Raw genomic sequence first — 14,929 nt, forward strand, 5'->3', positions numbered from 1 at the left:
TTGTGATTGTGTGCTGGCTGTAGAAGTGACCAAAGATGCCAGATGTGACCCACTTGTGAGTCCCGTTTGCGCTAGGGGTGGGAAAGAACTTGTCTACCTGCCAGGAAAACACAGAGCCTGAAGTTCAGGGAAGCACTTCTGCCTCAGAACTGCTGAGGTTGCGCTTCAAATCCTGAGTTTGGTTTTGGACTCCTCACTGCAAGAAAGATACTGAGATGCTGTAGTATGTCCAGAGAAGAGCAATGGAGCAAGTGAAGGGTCTAGAGAGTGACTCATATGGGGAGAAGCTGAGGGAGATGGAGCTGTTTAGCCTGGAGAAAAGAAGACAGATCAGGGCTGAACCTTATTGGTCTTCACAAATACCTGAAAGGAGGTTGTAGCCAGATGGGGATCAGTTCTCTTCTCCCAGATAACAAGCAATAAGATGAGACAAAATGGGTCAAATTGTGCAGGGGGAGGGTCAGATTACATGTTAGGGAAAATTCCTCCACAGAAAAGGGTGTCAAGTGTTGATACAGGCTGCCTAGAGAAGTTGTCTAGCCCCGAACCCTGAAGGTTTTAAAAGATTTCCAGACTTAGCACCTGGGGATATGGTCTAGTGGTGGGCTTGGCAGCACTGTGTTAGTGGTTGGACTTGATTATCTTCAAGGTCTTTTCCAACATAAATGACCCAATGATTCTACAATTAGGATTTAATCCAGCTCTGACTCCAGCAGCAAGCTGTGGATATGGGTATGGCCTGCCACCAGCTCTGACAAAAAATTACTGGATCACACCCTGCCAGTGGCCCCTTCTCCATGCCTCATAAGAGCAATGGAAAATCAGGGAGTATCAACAAAGAAATGTCTTAAGATCACCTCTCTACACAGAAATGTCAGATTTTTAGGTAGTTAAAGGCTGGCTAATATAACTGCTCAGTGCTACAGGCAGTCTTGGTTTTGCTAAAATACTGCTCCTTCTACTTCTGGACAAAATGTTTCACTTTTCCAAAAATATAATCCCCTGTAATTTTTCTTCAGCTGCTATAATTCCTGAATTTAGATAAATCTCATCTCAGATGGAATTTAATTATTTGAAAGATGTCTATTATGTTTAGGCTTTTCTGTCTTTAATTGCTGTTTATTTGAAGCAAAGGAACACACAAGTTTATTTACAAACTGCAAACTTAAAACTGCTCCAAACACCTCCAGTTACTTCATCACCTTCACTTTAACAAAAGGTCTGAGAAAAAGGAAAATAATGGAGGGGAATCAGACCCCAAAAAACTAAGGAAGTATTTATTTGTGAGATTTCTGTAGCTTTCAATGGCACAATGGGAACCATGAAAATGCTGAAACATACTGGTAACATGAGAGAAAACTTCACAAAACAAGTGAATGGTGTAGTAGGTTGCTCATCATGTTCAAATAAACATCCTTGAAAACATCTGATATAAGATAAATGTGCGGCAAATAGACTGGCTCTAAATTGGTACGGTTAAGCTAATTAGACATTTAGCTGTCCATCCCCTGCTTTTGTTTTCCAGTTAATCAACTGAGCAATGTCAAGGGTCAGAAAAACTCACTCATACATATGCTGAAGGGGGGAACAGACGGCTCTTGTTAGGCTCCTGGTAGAGGAAATTAGCAGATGACTTTTTGATAGAGGGAGCTGGATTTCGTTTGCTGGAAATAGAATGAACTCATATTAGCATTAATAGATCTTCTCATGAAAGACCCATCATAATTAGTGATCATTATTTATCATCATCAGAATTTCACCAACAGATCCTAATCACTCCTTTCCTCAATTACTCACAGAAAAACAGATGTATGACAAAAGTGTTAAATGCAGGAGACCACTTTATGCCTGGTAGAAGATAGAGTGCCTGTAGCATATTTAGACAATTTATTTTACCTTTTGTCATATTTATAATAAGAAAAAAAATTGTGCCTATTTTGCTTTTTAAATCACAACAGTGTAAAGGCATAGTTTTTGAAAGAAAATGCAGTCTTAAGGGTGCAGAAACTCTGGGGGGAAATTGCTTATATATTCCCTTAATTTGTATTTTCCTTTTCTTCATCCACATCTCCCACAATCTAAAATATTTTCTGACACAGGATATATTTCTCATTATATATTTATTATGTGAGATTATCTGCTCTCTCCTCAATCTAGTTCAGCTGTCTCCAGATGGCAAGAGGTGCAGATGAGGCTACATAGCTCCCAGGCCTGGGACACCTCTGTACCAGCATCACCTGAGGTAAATCAGAGTTGGCTCACCAGACATGACACCCAGTAATGCCATTTTCTCTTTCTGGTATCTCACTTTCTGAGGCTATAACACAAAGGTGGCATTCCTCACTACTAAGGAAAGCCAGACTCCCTGAACTGCTGGAGTTGAAGGGGACCTCTGGGTCATCTTGTCCAAAGTTCTGGACTGGATCCTAAATTCTCGATGCTTTAATCCAACAACCAGGAGAGAGAAAGAAAAAGAAAAAAACAAACAAACAAAAAAACCAGTGCCTAACTGGGGTGATAGATCTGGTTTTTACACATTATTTAAAATTATGAAAGAGGAGATATTTATCCACCCCTTCTATCTCATGTAACTTCCTTTATTCTTTATTGTCTGTACAGTGGAGACAGCTGTGTGCAAAAGTCAGCTGGGCAAAGAAAACAGGGTCAGCTCCATAGATTATTCCTATTACCTGTTAAATCCTCACTTATCCCTTCAGTCACAGGGTCACACTGAATGCAATAGAATGAGTAAGAAGGGTGCAAAGTTCATAGATAGGTTTATATATATTTTTATGGCAAATAAGAACTTCCCCATTAATGAGCAAGTTAATAAACATTATCTTTATATTGGGGTGCCTAACTGCCTACTAAACAGTGAGTTCTAAGAGGAGTTTGTAATGTACTAAAAGTGTCTATTATGAAAATCAATGGGTAAAACCTTTTTTAAATTAAGAGGGACATGGGTGTCAACAATCTCTCTTCTCACCCTTCATCATACTGCCAGTTTGCAGAAGGCCTAGCTACATCAGGTACTTTGACCTCCAGCTTTTACTAAGGATTTTATACCAGATGGTTAGATAATATGCATTATATGCCCTGCCTCATGTATTCCTCTTCATTTTAGCTGCTTATTATGAGCTTGTAGTTCTTTTATTCTTTTTTATGCATATATTGTCTTGGATTATCAATTTATGTCATTTATTGCCGGTATTTTTATATTCAACAAAATTTTTTTGATTCCTCACAGAAATATGTACACTGAGATTTCCTGCTACATAGCACAAACTAGGAGAAGCAAATGGACACACTTTATTTCAAAAAGTAATAAAGAACCACATAATCCAGAGATCATTGCCTGACTGTCTTTACATTCTGATGTGCTTGAATCTTGTCTGATTAGTGAAAACAAGATTAAATATGCTTCAAAATTGTAACAGGATGGAAGTTTGTACGTATGGTGTCACCACCTTGTCTTACTCTGTAGAGGAAAATTATGTCAGAAATTATTTGGGTGCAATAACATTTAATGACTATGTGCTTGTTCTAATAAATTCATTATTTCCTTTGCACTCAGTTTTAGCAGTGATATTGTGTTAGAGTACAAAGTCTGTATTTTCATTTCATTTCCTGCAGGCTTTTTTGTTTGGCTCATTTATCTTTCCTTATCCCTTGAAACCATCTATAGTAATTCAGTTCACTGCAGCTAGACCTTTTGACAGAGCCAGAAATAATCAGTTCCAGGCAGTGCTGATTCCAAAGTCAGCTAGCAACTAACTCATGATTCTCACCATTTTGTGCTTTTTAGGTTAATGGAGAGTTTTGGACAGAATTTCTTTCTCCTTTGTCCTGTCAAGGAGTTCATTCATTCTCTTTCCTTTCTACTGAATCACAAATTGAGAAGTGGTACAAAATCAAATCACACAGAGATATAATTAAAAAATAAAATTTTGCGTTGTTATTCCCAGTTCTAGTTAATGTCTCTCAAAATATTTCTTCCTTCCATAATACAGCAGTGTCACCGAATATGTCAATATAGAAAACTTGTTATTTAAAACCTTTTAAAACATAAGACAAACTCATGAAAATTCAATATCTATTATCCTTAAGCTTATGCAAATGTACAAATTTGCATAAGTGATTAAAAATTAAAACTTATTCAGTAAGGATACTTCCTGTGATTTGAGTAATTAATTTTTTTCTGCTGAAGACAGTGTTCATGAAGATTTCCTAACAGGCAGGTGGCAACCATTTATTGATGGAGAGGGCAACCCCTCTGTCCTTCCTGCCTTGTCTGTGCCTTCTGACCAGCCTGCAGCCATTGATAGCCACACTCCTCTTGTAGGATTCATCCCACCAACTCTCAGCAATGGTCACTATTTTCAAGGTGTACTTCCAAATTAAAATAGCAAAATGTACTTTCAAACATTAAGTGCAAACAAAATGCTTTTTCTGATTTTGACCATTCAAAACTTCTATGAAATCAATAGTATATTTTTGGCCTGATAATTGCTACCAATTATTAAGCAAGGTATGAAATAAAGCCAGAAGATTTTTTTTGTCTTTGGTCTGGTACTTGTGGACATCATTCTCTGTTCTGCATTTCTCCAATACTTCTATGTTTCAACAAGGATAAATTACTTGTCCTCATGTTCAAGGGCCCTCTTAGATAATCACAATCTTTTTTTTTCATTCTGTGTTAAGAAGCTAACTTCTGTCACTAAAGGGTCATTTTGTCTTACCAGTTGTTAAATGTTTTGTCCCTTCCTTTTTATTTCCTTGTACTTGATAGGAATTCACTAAACATGAAGCAGAAATACTGAGTCACTGCCATACAGATTCCTTCCTCCAGCTTTAATCCCTTCACCTGGCTCTATCCATAGAGTTTTGGCTTGTGTTTATCTGTAGGCCACCTGGGATAGTTCCTGTCTATTATTCTTTGCTTGGGAAATACAGAAAAGAATAAAGTGCAAATCTCTGTAAGGGACCCCATGTACAATTTGTAAAGTCTATATGAAAGGAACTATATCTGTATTCTAGCAGCCTGCACTTACTTTGTGGAGTATTTGAAATCTCAGATACACTGCTTAATGATGGTGGTATGTCTATAAATTTTCTCTGGATTTCTTTAGGATTTTCTCTTATGCATTAGAAAGAAAGGTGCATGATTGACAACTAACTGTTCATAATAATTTTGTTTATTCTTTATGCTTATTGGAAACTGTAAACAAGTTGTATAATGAAGATTAAAATTTTGTAACCAAACAATTTGAAAGGGCTACCTGCTTAACTATGAGATTTTTCAGCCAGGGAAACAAATTATATTCTAGTCCACATCCTCCTGTAAAATAGATGTCATTTAGGAGAAGCCCTTAAAAAGAGATTTCTTAATTGGAAAAACATCCTTTTCAGTCACAAGTGGCTGAGCTGAAGTGTGTCCTCAGAATATCAATATGAGCTGAAGCTATTAAAATGTCATGGTTAACCTTTTTTAAAAACCTAATTTAATTAGAAAAATAATAATTAGAGTATTCTTGACAGTTAGAAACACCTGTGTCAAATGAGCAACATGTAAACTCTCAATTTCAATGGCAACACTTTATCAGAAAAGCAGCATATGAACAATGAGATTGAGTTAGAAAATATTGTGATTAACTTACTGGTTTCGCTATTGGAAGAATTTGCTGGACCATGCTGGAGGGCAGGTACAATTTACTTCCTGATCCCACCTAGTAAAATGTTTTTGCACATGTCAGCAGCTCTTATGCATAATATATATTTTAAAAAAATCAGACTAATCAATGTTCATACACAGTGTATCTTGCTTTTTCTCAAATCATGAGAGCAGAAACCCCACGAACTGAAGGAAAGCAGCAGCCAGGCACCCTACAGGGTATTTTTTCATTAAACCTGCATGAGTTAGAGCCTTACTCTGCCCAGCATTTTGCAGGTACATTTTCACTCAAAAATAATTATATCTCATGTCAGACATGGAGACAAGTTCCCTGTTAGTGCAGGGGCTGCTGGAATAAAAACAGTCCTATTAGATGGATATGGATTACCTGAGGCAAGCTGTGGCCCTAGGATAAAGCTATACAGGCATCCTAACATGAGAGATATGTGGACGTGAGCTGATGAAATATCTTGGAAATCTTGTTTGATGGCTTATTCTTGGAAATTAATATCCAAAATAATGCCCCACTAGAAGTGGGACTGGAGAATCACTGTTCTTCAAACAACAGAGGAGTCTTGCAACAAAACCCTTAGCATCAACAATTTTAGGAAGACACTTTGGAAAACAATTCTGTTTAAGGGCCAGTGGGATCACCAAATTCAGTGTGCATGGGATGGTGCAGGCTACAGTAGCAGTTAATTTACTTGAAAAGTGTCCTTTGATAGCATTCATGTTCCTTTAATTGGATTGATGCTACATTTTGGAGTTCTCCTGACTGGATGCCATACATCTAATTATGGGGCCCTTTTCAGTAATGACCCTTTTGGCTCTCCATATCCCCTGACATAGGACCAGGCTTTTATTGTGTTCTTCATACCCATGAGAAAATAAATCTCAGTCAACCCTTTTTCCCCACAGTTCCCATTTTCCAGTTCCAATGTTTAATGGGATTTCACTAGGAGGGGAGTCATTGGATAACCCAGCAAATTTACATTGCAGAGATTTGGATCCTGGTCTAAATCCTTTGAAAACATCCACCCCAGCTCTGCTGTGGCGGACAGTGTCACTCATTCCATTATAAAACAAAGAATAGGTTGGGTTGCACTAATCTAAGTATGGCAGAGCTAAGAGTTCCTCTTAACCTCTATGTCACTGACCTCCCTTCATACAACAGATCTGGTACAGAAATTTCTTCACTGTATTTCTGTGTACTATAAAATCCCATAGGCACTGCCTGTTGCCTGTTCTTATCAACCACCGCCTTCCTATTCTTTCTCACTTCAGCAGGCTCCAGACAACTACAAAATGCTGGCACCAGATGAGTTAAAAATAAAATGTAATCAGATTTTTATATCTCTGCACAGAGATATGTACTGTGCATTTTTTATTCAGGTAGAGAAAGATTAATTAAAAGGACTAATAAAAAAGATATGCTAACCTACAGCTTTGAGAGTGTACTCAGCCTTCCCTGAAGTTGAGATTTCAAGGAATAAATTACTAAAATCAGGCTATGGAGACATGTCAGGAAATCATATCTCTTTTAAGGCATGATTGCATACTCATCTCTGCAACAATTGCTACAGATTATGACTAATTTTTCAGCTATCTTTATACTGATTTATAAGTGTTATATGAAAGAAATTTGGAATAAAAGAGGTTTTTAATTCTATCCTCCTCTTACATAGCAAAATAATATACACAGGGCTGCCTGCTATTTCCTTCAATTCCTGTGCCTCTTGGGAAAACATGAATAGCAGTACTACCTATTTCCCTGGTTCACACTGCAACTTTTTGAACAGGTCACTTTTGCAGGTCAGTGGCCATTTACAACCTATTCAGGTGTGCAGTCACTGCCCTAACATCTTCTGCTCTCTGCTGGCAGCCCAGCATGGGCAGCAGTGCCAGCAGGGTCTCCTTCACCCAGCCAGCTTGTGGGAGCAGTGGTTCCTCATTTGACCAAGCTGGGTAGAACCAAGGGTTGAGTAGTGAATCTGACTGGTGCTTGTCCATGTGGTTGCATATCTGAAGTAGCCTGCAGCAACTATAAGCTGCTCTGTGCTGTTAATTTCTCCATTCACTTTTGCTCCATATTCTTCATAAAATCATGGAATGGCTTGTTTTGGAAGGAAAATTGAAGATCATCTAATTCCAAGGCCACCACCGTAATCAGGAATGTCACCCACTGGACCATGTTGCTCTGTCCTGAAATTCATTTCACAGTGGCATTTTTAATATCCTGACTTTTAAAGCAGATTCTGATCACACTTACATATATCTTTAGTGTTTCATAATCTTAATTCTGTTGCCTTGACAGCCGTTGCTATATCTAGCCCTAGTCCAGACTGGATCTCACCACTGAGTTGTATGAAATGGTTGTGTAAAACACAAGCACATTAGAATCTTCCAAAATCAGCCACCACCCAACAAGAAAAAGAAAATTCAATTTCAAAATACAGCCTTTGCTAGGGGACACCTGTGTTAGGGATGACCAAAGGGAAGGAGCAAGTTTGAAAAGGAGCAGAGAAGAGCAGAGCTGAAAGGTAGGAAGGGAACACATGGAGGTGCAGCACACTTTTAACATCAGGATAATCCATGTAGCTGATATCACAGCCAAAAAACTGAGAGGAACACTTGGCTGCTCTAGGGCATTGCATGTTCCCAAGGAGTAGCTGCAGCCAGGGAAAGGGATGTCTCATATCAGTGACCATTGCTGTAGCTCTGTGAAGATTTTTAGAATAATTTCCTCTGTTTTCCCCCAGCTGACCTGCCATTGCCAGTAATCATGCTCCGGCTGGTTGTGTGTTGGGAGATGTGGTCAGACTGCTAAATAGTTCTTTCAAACAAGGGCAAAGCTAGACAAATGTCATCATTAACCATAAAATGGCATAGCTCATAGAGTGTTATGAACTGCACATCAGTTCAAGACAAATGAAGTGTGGCTCTTAGAGCAGATAAGTGTATCCATTCCTTCTCAATGTACAAACACAGCCTGAGAGGAGGAACAATTTCTCAGGTGCATCTGTTTAAAGACATTCTCTAAGCAACACAATTTTGAATAATGCTACAGTTACTACCACATTGCTAGTTATATCTGACTCAGTTTTATAGCAGGTAGTTCAAGTTCTTATAGCAGAGAGCTCAGCGAAGGATTTAAAACCTACCCATGAAATCAGAGTACTTGTATGATTAGCAATATTGCTAGCATTTCCCAAAGCCATTAATTTAAAGCTATTTGGGTTATGTCTGTGTTGTAATGCAGTCACAGAACTTGCATCAGCCATATGCAACTGTCCTGGTCTTGTGCAGATATGCAGTGGTAAAATCCTACATCCCATCCTTGATAGATTGCAAATACTGAGATCGTATTCCCTTAAACAGCTCTGCAATTTTACACATTTATGCCTCTGCTTAAGGCTACAGAATTCTATACAATATTGTTAAATACCCAGTTTTAACATACTGGGGCAAAACTAGGCGTCCAAATTCATGAGCTTCTTCTGCCATGCTGAGCGCCTGACAGCTGGGCACCAATTTAATATATTTTCCCCATTGTCCTAGCATTTGACAATATCAGCCCTCGAAAGATCTCTAGTTCTGTGAGAAATGCAATCCCAAAGACTTCATCATTTTCAATGCTAAAATGAGGATGTAGCAACTTGCTCTTCTGTCCATGGCCCTCTGCTTTAAGAATATTAAGATCTTCTACCAAATATATTTATGAACTTATTTTTCTTCCTTTGCTTTCTGAAATTCACATTCTTCTCTCTGTATGCCTCTTTGGGCTATTTGCAAAATGCAGCTATGGAAAACAGAGTCCTTAGTTCTTCCTAAGATTTTTTTTCTGAGATTGTGGTACTACTATAATCTTTATTTCCAGATATCATGAACTCTCTGGGGATTGCATTATTTTCAAGTCTGTCTCTGTATTTGATTCAGTAAACAGGATAAAATATATTACTGTTCACTCACTTATCAGTCTTGGAATCTCTTAGTCACCTCCTGTTCTTGGTGCAGACATTTCATGATATTAATACTGCAGAAGACAGATTTAGTAGAAAATGTACTAAACCCTCCCCACACAATTTGTTTCAGCAAGTTCTTGTTGTCCCAGTTATGCATAAGCTTAAACTCCTTTGTTCACCTGGTGCCTCTGTGCATCAGCTCCCTCTCCACCTGAGTGTTGTTTCCCTAATCCTCTCAAGACTATACTTTCATCTTTCTTTACTGCAAAGTGCAAGGCTTCAAAAGCCTTGTAGATCACTTCAACACCTTGTGCCACTGACTACATATGGATAAAGGATACTAGCAAATGACCAGGGTAAAAAATGTAGTTGTGAGACTATGGTACACTGCCTAAAGCAAGATGCAACGTGGCATTTTTCATAAAGGAAAGATTTATTTTACTTAAAGAGATAAAGACTTTTGTGCTTCTGTTCTGGAGATAGCTCACACTACGTACTCAACATTTGCTTTGTTTAGTGGAGTTTATATTCCTCGCTCCTGGGATTATGAAGATTTGGACATTGAACACTGCTCTGAGCAAAACACTACTCACAGAAGTTCTGATGCACAAACACACATAGTTCTTAAGCACTTTATGCAGTTATTTACACTCTACACTGATTCAGACAGAAAACAGCTTTTTGAACAGGAATATCCTGAAACAGGATCTATTTCTTTTCTTAGAAGAGTGTCAGATAGCCAACTGCAAGGTAAGTAACTTATTTTAAAGCATGTGTAGCAGATGTGAAGAATGCAAGTATCTTGTTATCCTTGCCTAGTCATGGAAACGTGGCTGTAGAAAGTCTTGGCAGGAATGCAAAACCTAACTGCTTGGAAAGGAAATATAAAACTGGAGTCAGTGGATTTGAAGAAGTAGCATAGACCTACAAAACTTCTACAATTGCTGCTTTGGCATCAACATTGGAAATTACTAATATTGCAGCAGCACAGAGACTAGACCCCAAGAACAGGACTACACCCCACCATCAGGAGGGTCATGGAAATAGTGAACAGAAGCAGCTACTACTTTATATCCATCTTTGTGAAAAGTAAAGGTCACAGTAAAAACAAGAAATGCTGTGCACAGAAATAACATCTGCAGTGATAGAGTGTTTTTAAAACAGATCTAAGAGAGGAATATAGATTCCTTTATTAAAAAGAACTCAATCCAAACCATCTTTTTAAAAAATATGTCATTGAAAATATATGAACACCTGCTTGTTACAGTGGGTTGGGTTTTTTCCACATTACAAGATATTTTGTTGCCTTGTTTTGTGATTTCCTACTTCAACCTATTCTTAAAATTAGCTATATAACAAGCTGCAGGATAAGTACTTGAACAGAAGGGTTGATGGTTTTTTTGCAGCTGAAGACTAATTTATAATAAAACATATAGAATCTGCACCAGTTCACACTGCAGGACCCTGGAAAATGGCATCTTTCAGAAATGCTAGCATAGTGCAGCTCTCAATATCTGGTAAATTTCATTTTAAGTGAGAAATTCCCCATAGTTTTATGAAAGAATATATATAATTAATACAACACATTATTTACATAAGAATTTATTCTGCTCTTAAACAACATGGGTTTCAAAACTAGATTTGCCTATAGAACTCCTTTCCTTCACTGATAATCAGAGAGTATCACAGCCATTCCCTTCAATTTATTTAGCACAATGGTGGAGGAGGAAAGTTCTACTATGGAGTAATCTCAGCTCCACAGGATCAGTTAGGGAAATTCAATCAAGGGAAAGAAAGAAAGAAAGAAAAAGGGATTATGTCATATGCACATAAATTAGAAATAAGACGAATACTACTTACACTTAAAAATTTGCTGAATAGAATATGGAGCCCACTGACTTTTTTTTTTGAGATGTAAGCTAGGTCGCATGACACTGAAAGAATCTTCTTGGTTCATTAAGTAGAAGTAGCCAAGAATTATATAATATGATTTCATTTACCACATTATTCATCTTGGGACCCATACAGCTTAATACCTTCACCAATGACATAATGCATCAAAAGAAGCATGACCAGCAGGTAAAAGAAGGTGATTCTCTCCCTCTTCTCTACTCTGGTGAGACCACTCCTGAAGTTCTGAATCCAGCTCTGGAACTCCAGAACAGGAAACATGGACCTGCTGGAGCAGGTCTGGTGAAGGGCCACAAAAATGATCAGAGGACTGAAGTACCTTTCCTTTGACAACAGGCTGAGAGAGCTGGGATTGTTCAGCCTGAAGAAGAAAAGACTCTGGAAACACCTTCTGTGACCTTCTGTGCTTAGCAGGGTGTTTATAAGAAAGATGGGGACAGGTTTTTTTTTTACAGCCTGTTGCAATAGGTCAAAGGGTAATGGTTTTAAATTAGAAGAGTGTAGAGTCAGACAAGATATAAAATATCATTTTTATGATGAGGGTGATGAAACACTGGACCAGGTTGTCCAGTCAGATGGTGAATGCCCCATTTCTGGAAACATTCAAGGTCAGGTTGAACAAGGCTGTGAGGAATCTGACCTAGCTGAAGATGTTCCTGTTCACTGTGACCCTTGCAATCCAACCCATTCTATGACTCTGTGGTTATGAATCTGTTTCTTTGCAGACAAAGATGAGATGACAATTGCTTCAAGTTCCAAAATCAACTGACCTATGGTTCCATGGAGCTCAGCTGTGGTGCCATACAGAACATTAGCAGAGTTATGCTGTCAAGGGTACCTCAGCTTCCATTTATATAAAAAATCTGCTTACAGAAGCTCCTTTCAATAATTCAGTAATGAACTTTTAAGTTCAGAACAAATTCCATACCTTTTCTACAAAGCACTTTAGCACACATTGGTACTCTGCTAACTTCCAAAGGACCTGAGCACATGTGGTTTTGCCTCCTGAACTGTGTCCAGCCCTTCTGCTTTGATCACATGAAGTGCAGAGAATATGGCTCAGGGTTGTTAGCCATGTGAAACCTCCAAAGGCAGAGTATGGCACAACAATGATAGCAAGTCCAGCTGGTGTCACTTATTTCTCTGTGTCATGGTTTGACATGGAAAAAGAATTTTCTCCAAAGGAAGAGGTCAGTCCAGTCTGGGGTCAGGTTTGGATACTGACACTTGGGGTGACCAATTGAAGGTGGACACGCCTCTGAGAACACAGAGGGGTTAAAAGCAGAATTCCCATGGGAACTCGCTCTCTCTGGTTCCGCTCAGCCGCAGTGCAGCCTCTCCCCTGCCCGGCCGTGGCTGGGTGGGGAGGGGAAGGCCCATGGCCTGGCTGAGGTGGGCCCAAGGGTGGAGGGACTGGAACCCCCTGCAGATGGAAGGGTGGAGAAATCTGGGATGTCTCCGTTCCCCCCCAGAGTCGAGAGAGAGAGAAAGAAAAGAGCCAGCAGCAGTTCTGTCAGCAGTTTCACCGTGGGAAGGAGAAGAGCTGGGGGCCGCAAGGTGCCCAGCTGCCCATGGGAGCCGGAGCCTGGGCAGCGAGCCATCCTGGGAGTCGGGACTTTTAATCCTTCCTGAGAAATGAAAGCTTTATGAAATTTTACTCCTCCTCAGTTTGAAAGAGATGAAGAGAGCCAGCCTGGACCTGGGATGTTAGAAGGAGAAATTCTAGGTGGGACGAGATGAGGAGTGGCTTTTGGCTGGACTTTTTCTTGGTAGCCACAGACTGAACTGATTTTCTCCTCCAAGAGAGACTGTATTTTAGGAGGATGCTGGTAAGCCAAGAGACCTGCTTCAGCTGGGAAAAGACAGAAGTGGAGCAAACAGAGAAAAGTTAGGGAGGTTTGTGGTGGTGCCCCTGTCTTCAGAGAAGAAGAGAAGAAGATCTCTGTTCTTGGACCCTCGGCCCCAGGGGGAAATGGGGGGGACTGCGGTCTCAAAAATGAAAAAACTGAACTGTTGTTTTCTCCCTCTTGGCAGAGCATCCTTGAAAGAAAACTCCTAAGAGCAGTCTGTCCATCCATGCATTGGTGCTGAGAGCACTGTGCATGGAAAGGAGAGTGTTACACTGGCAGATTTTCTCCGGGTGGTGCCATGTGTGACATGGAAACACAGGATGTGGCAGCTGTGTTTCTTGGGGGCTCTGTGGCACAGGAGGGACTCCTCTCTCCCTTGATGGACTCAGTATTGATTATCTGGAGGGTGGGAACCTGGTTGGGGTCCAGGTTGTGTCTCACTGTGGTTTGTTGGAGTTGGGTGGTGGGAGGAAGAATGTTTTGGAAGGTTTTAATTTTGAATTTTGTGTGGTTTTTTCCTTTATTTTTATTTTATAATAGTATAGTAGTAGTGGTAGCTTAATAAAGTTTTTTTCCTTTGTTATTAAGCTTGGGCCTGCTTTGCTCTGTTCTCCATCGCATTTCACAGCATTCAGTTGAGAGGTTGCATTTTCATGGGGACACTGGCATTGTGCATTGTGCCAGTGTCAAACCATGACACTGAGGAAGTCTCAGTTCTGAGATACTGCAATGAGATCTGAGCCACCAAACTCTGTGTACTTAGAGGGGTGGCTCAACGTGATAAATCTTGTCTAAGATGGCAAGTGCGGTGTGCTTCACTCTTCCTAATACAGGCAGTACTGAGGAAGGATTTAAAATTATCAGCATTTCTGGTGCACTCATTTGGTCATGCAACATATTTAATTAAAATTCATGTTTTAAATTAGACTGCAGGTTTACTGAAATTTTACAGAAAATATTTTCCCCCCTTGGTAGCAGTCAAGAATTAGTGACTGGAGCCTACCTGTTAACATGCTTTAAGATGTTTCTGTAGTGTGTGTCTCTGAACTAATATTGTTATTACATTCTTATATAAATTAATATTCTTATTACAAATTGATTTACTCTCTTGCCAAGTATCCTATGAAGGGTACATGAATCAGCTACAGCAGATCAAAAATATATTTTTAAATTTCCAGAGCAGGTGTAGAAGTTTAACAGAGTAATGTACTTTATAGTAGACATGGGTTTTTTTTTAAAGTAAATACCCTATTTTTTTTATTTATTTAGATGGCACATTTTGTTCAAGTTACATCAAATGTGACAGAGGGAAAAGTGAAACTCTATAGATGTTTGCACTACAAAAATATTTATGATCTTCACAGAATGTAAAGCAAGTTATTAATCAGATTCATCTGATTAATCTGATTCAAATTAATAGATCTGACTATTAACCATACTTCTCTGACTGGATGAAAGACAAGCAAAAATCTATGATCTCAGAGAATTAAGATGAAGACACTTGTTCATCTTCCACAAAAGGAGTCAAATTGTTC

This window comes from Lonchura striata, chromosome Z (genome assembly GCF_046129695.1).
Source record: "Lonchura striata isolate bLonStr1 chromosome Z, bLonStr1.mat, whole genome shotgun sequence".
Classification (NCBI taxonomy): domain Eukaryota; kingdom Metazoa; phylum Chordata; class Aves; order Passeriformes; family Estrildidae; genus Lonchura; species Lonchura striata.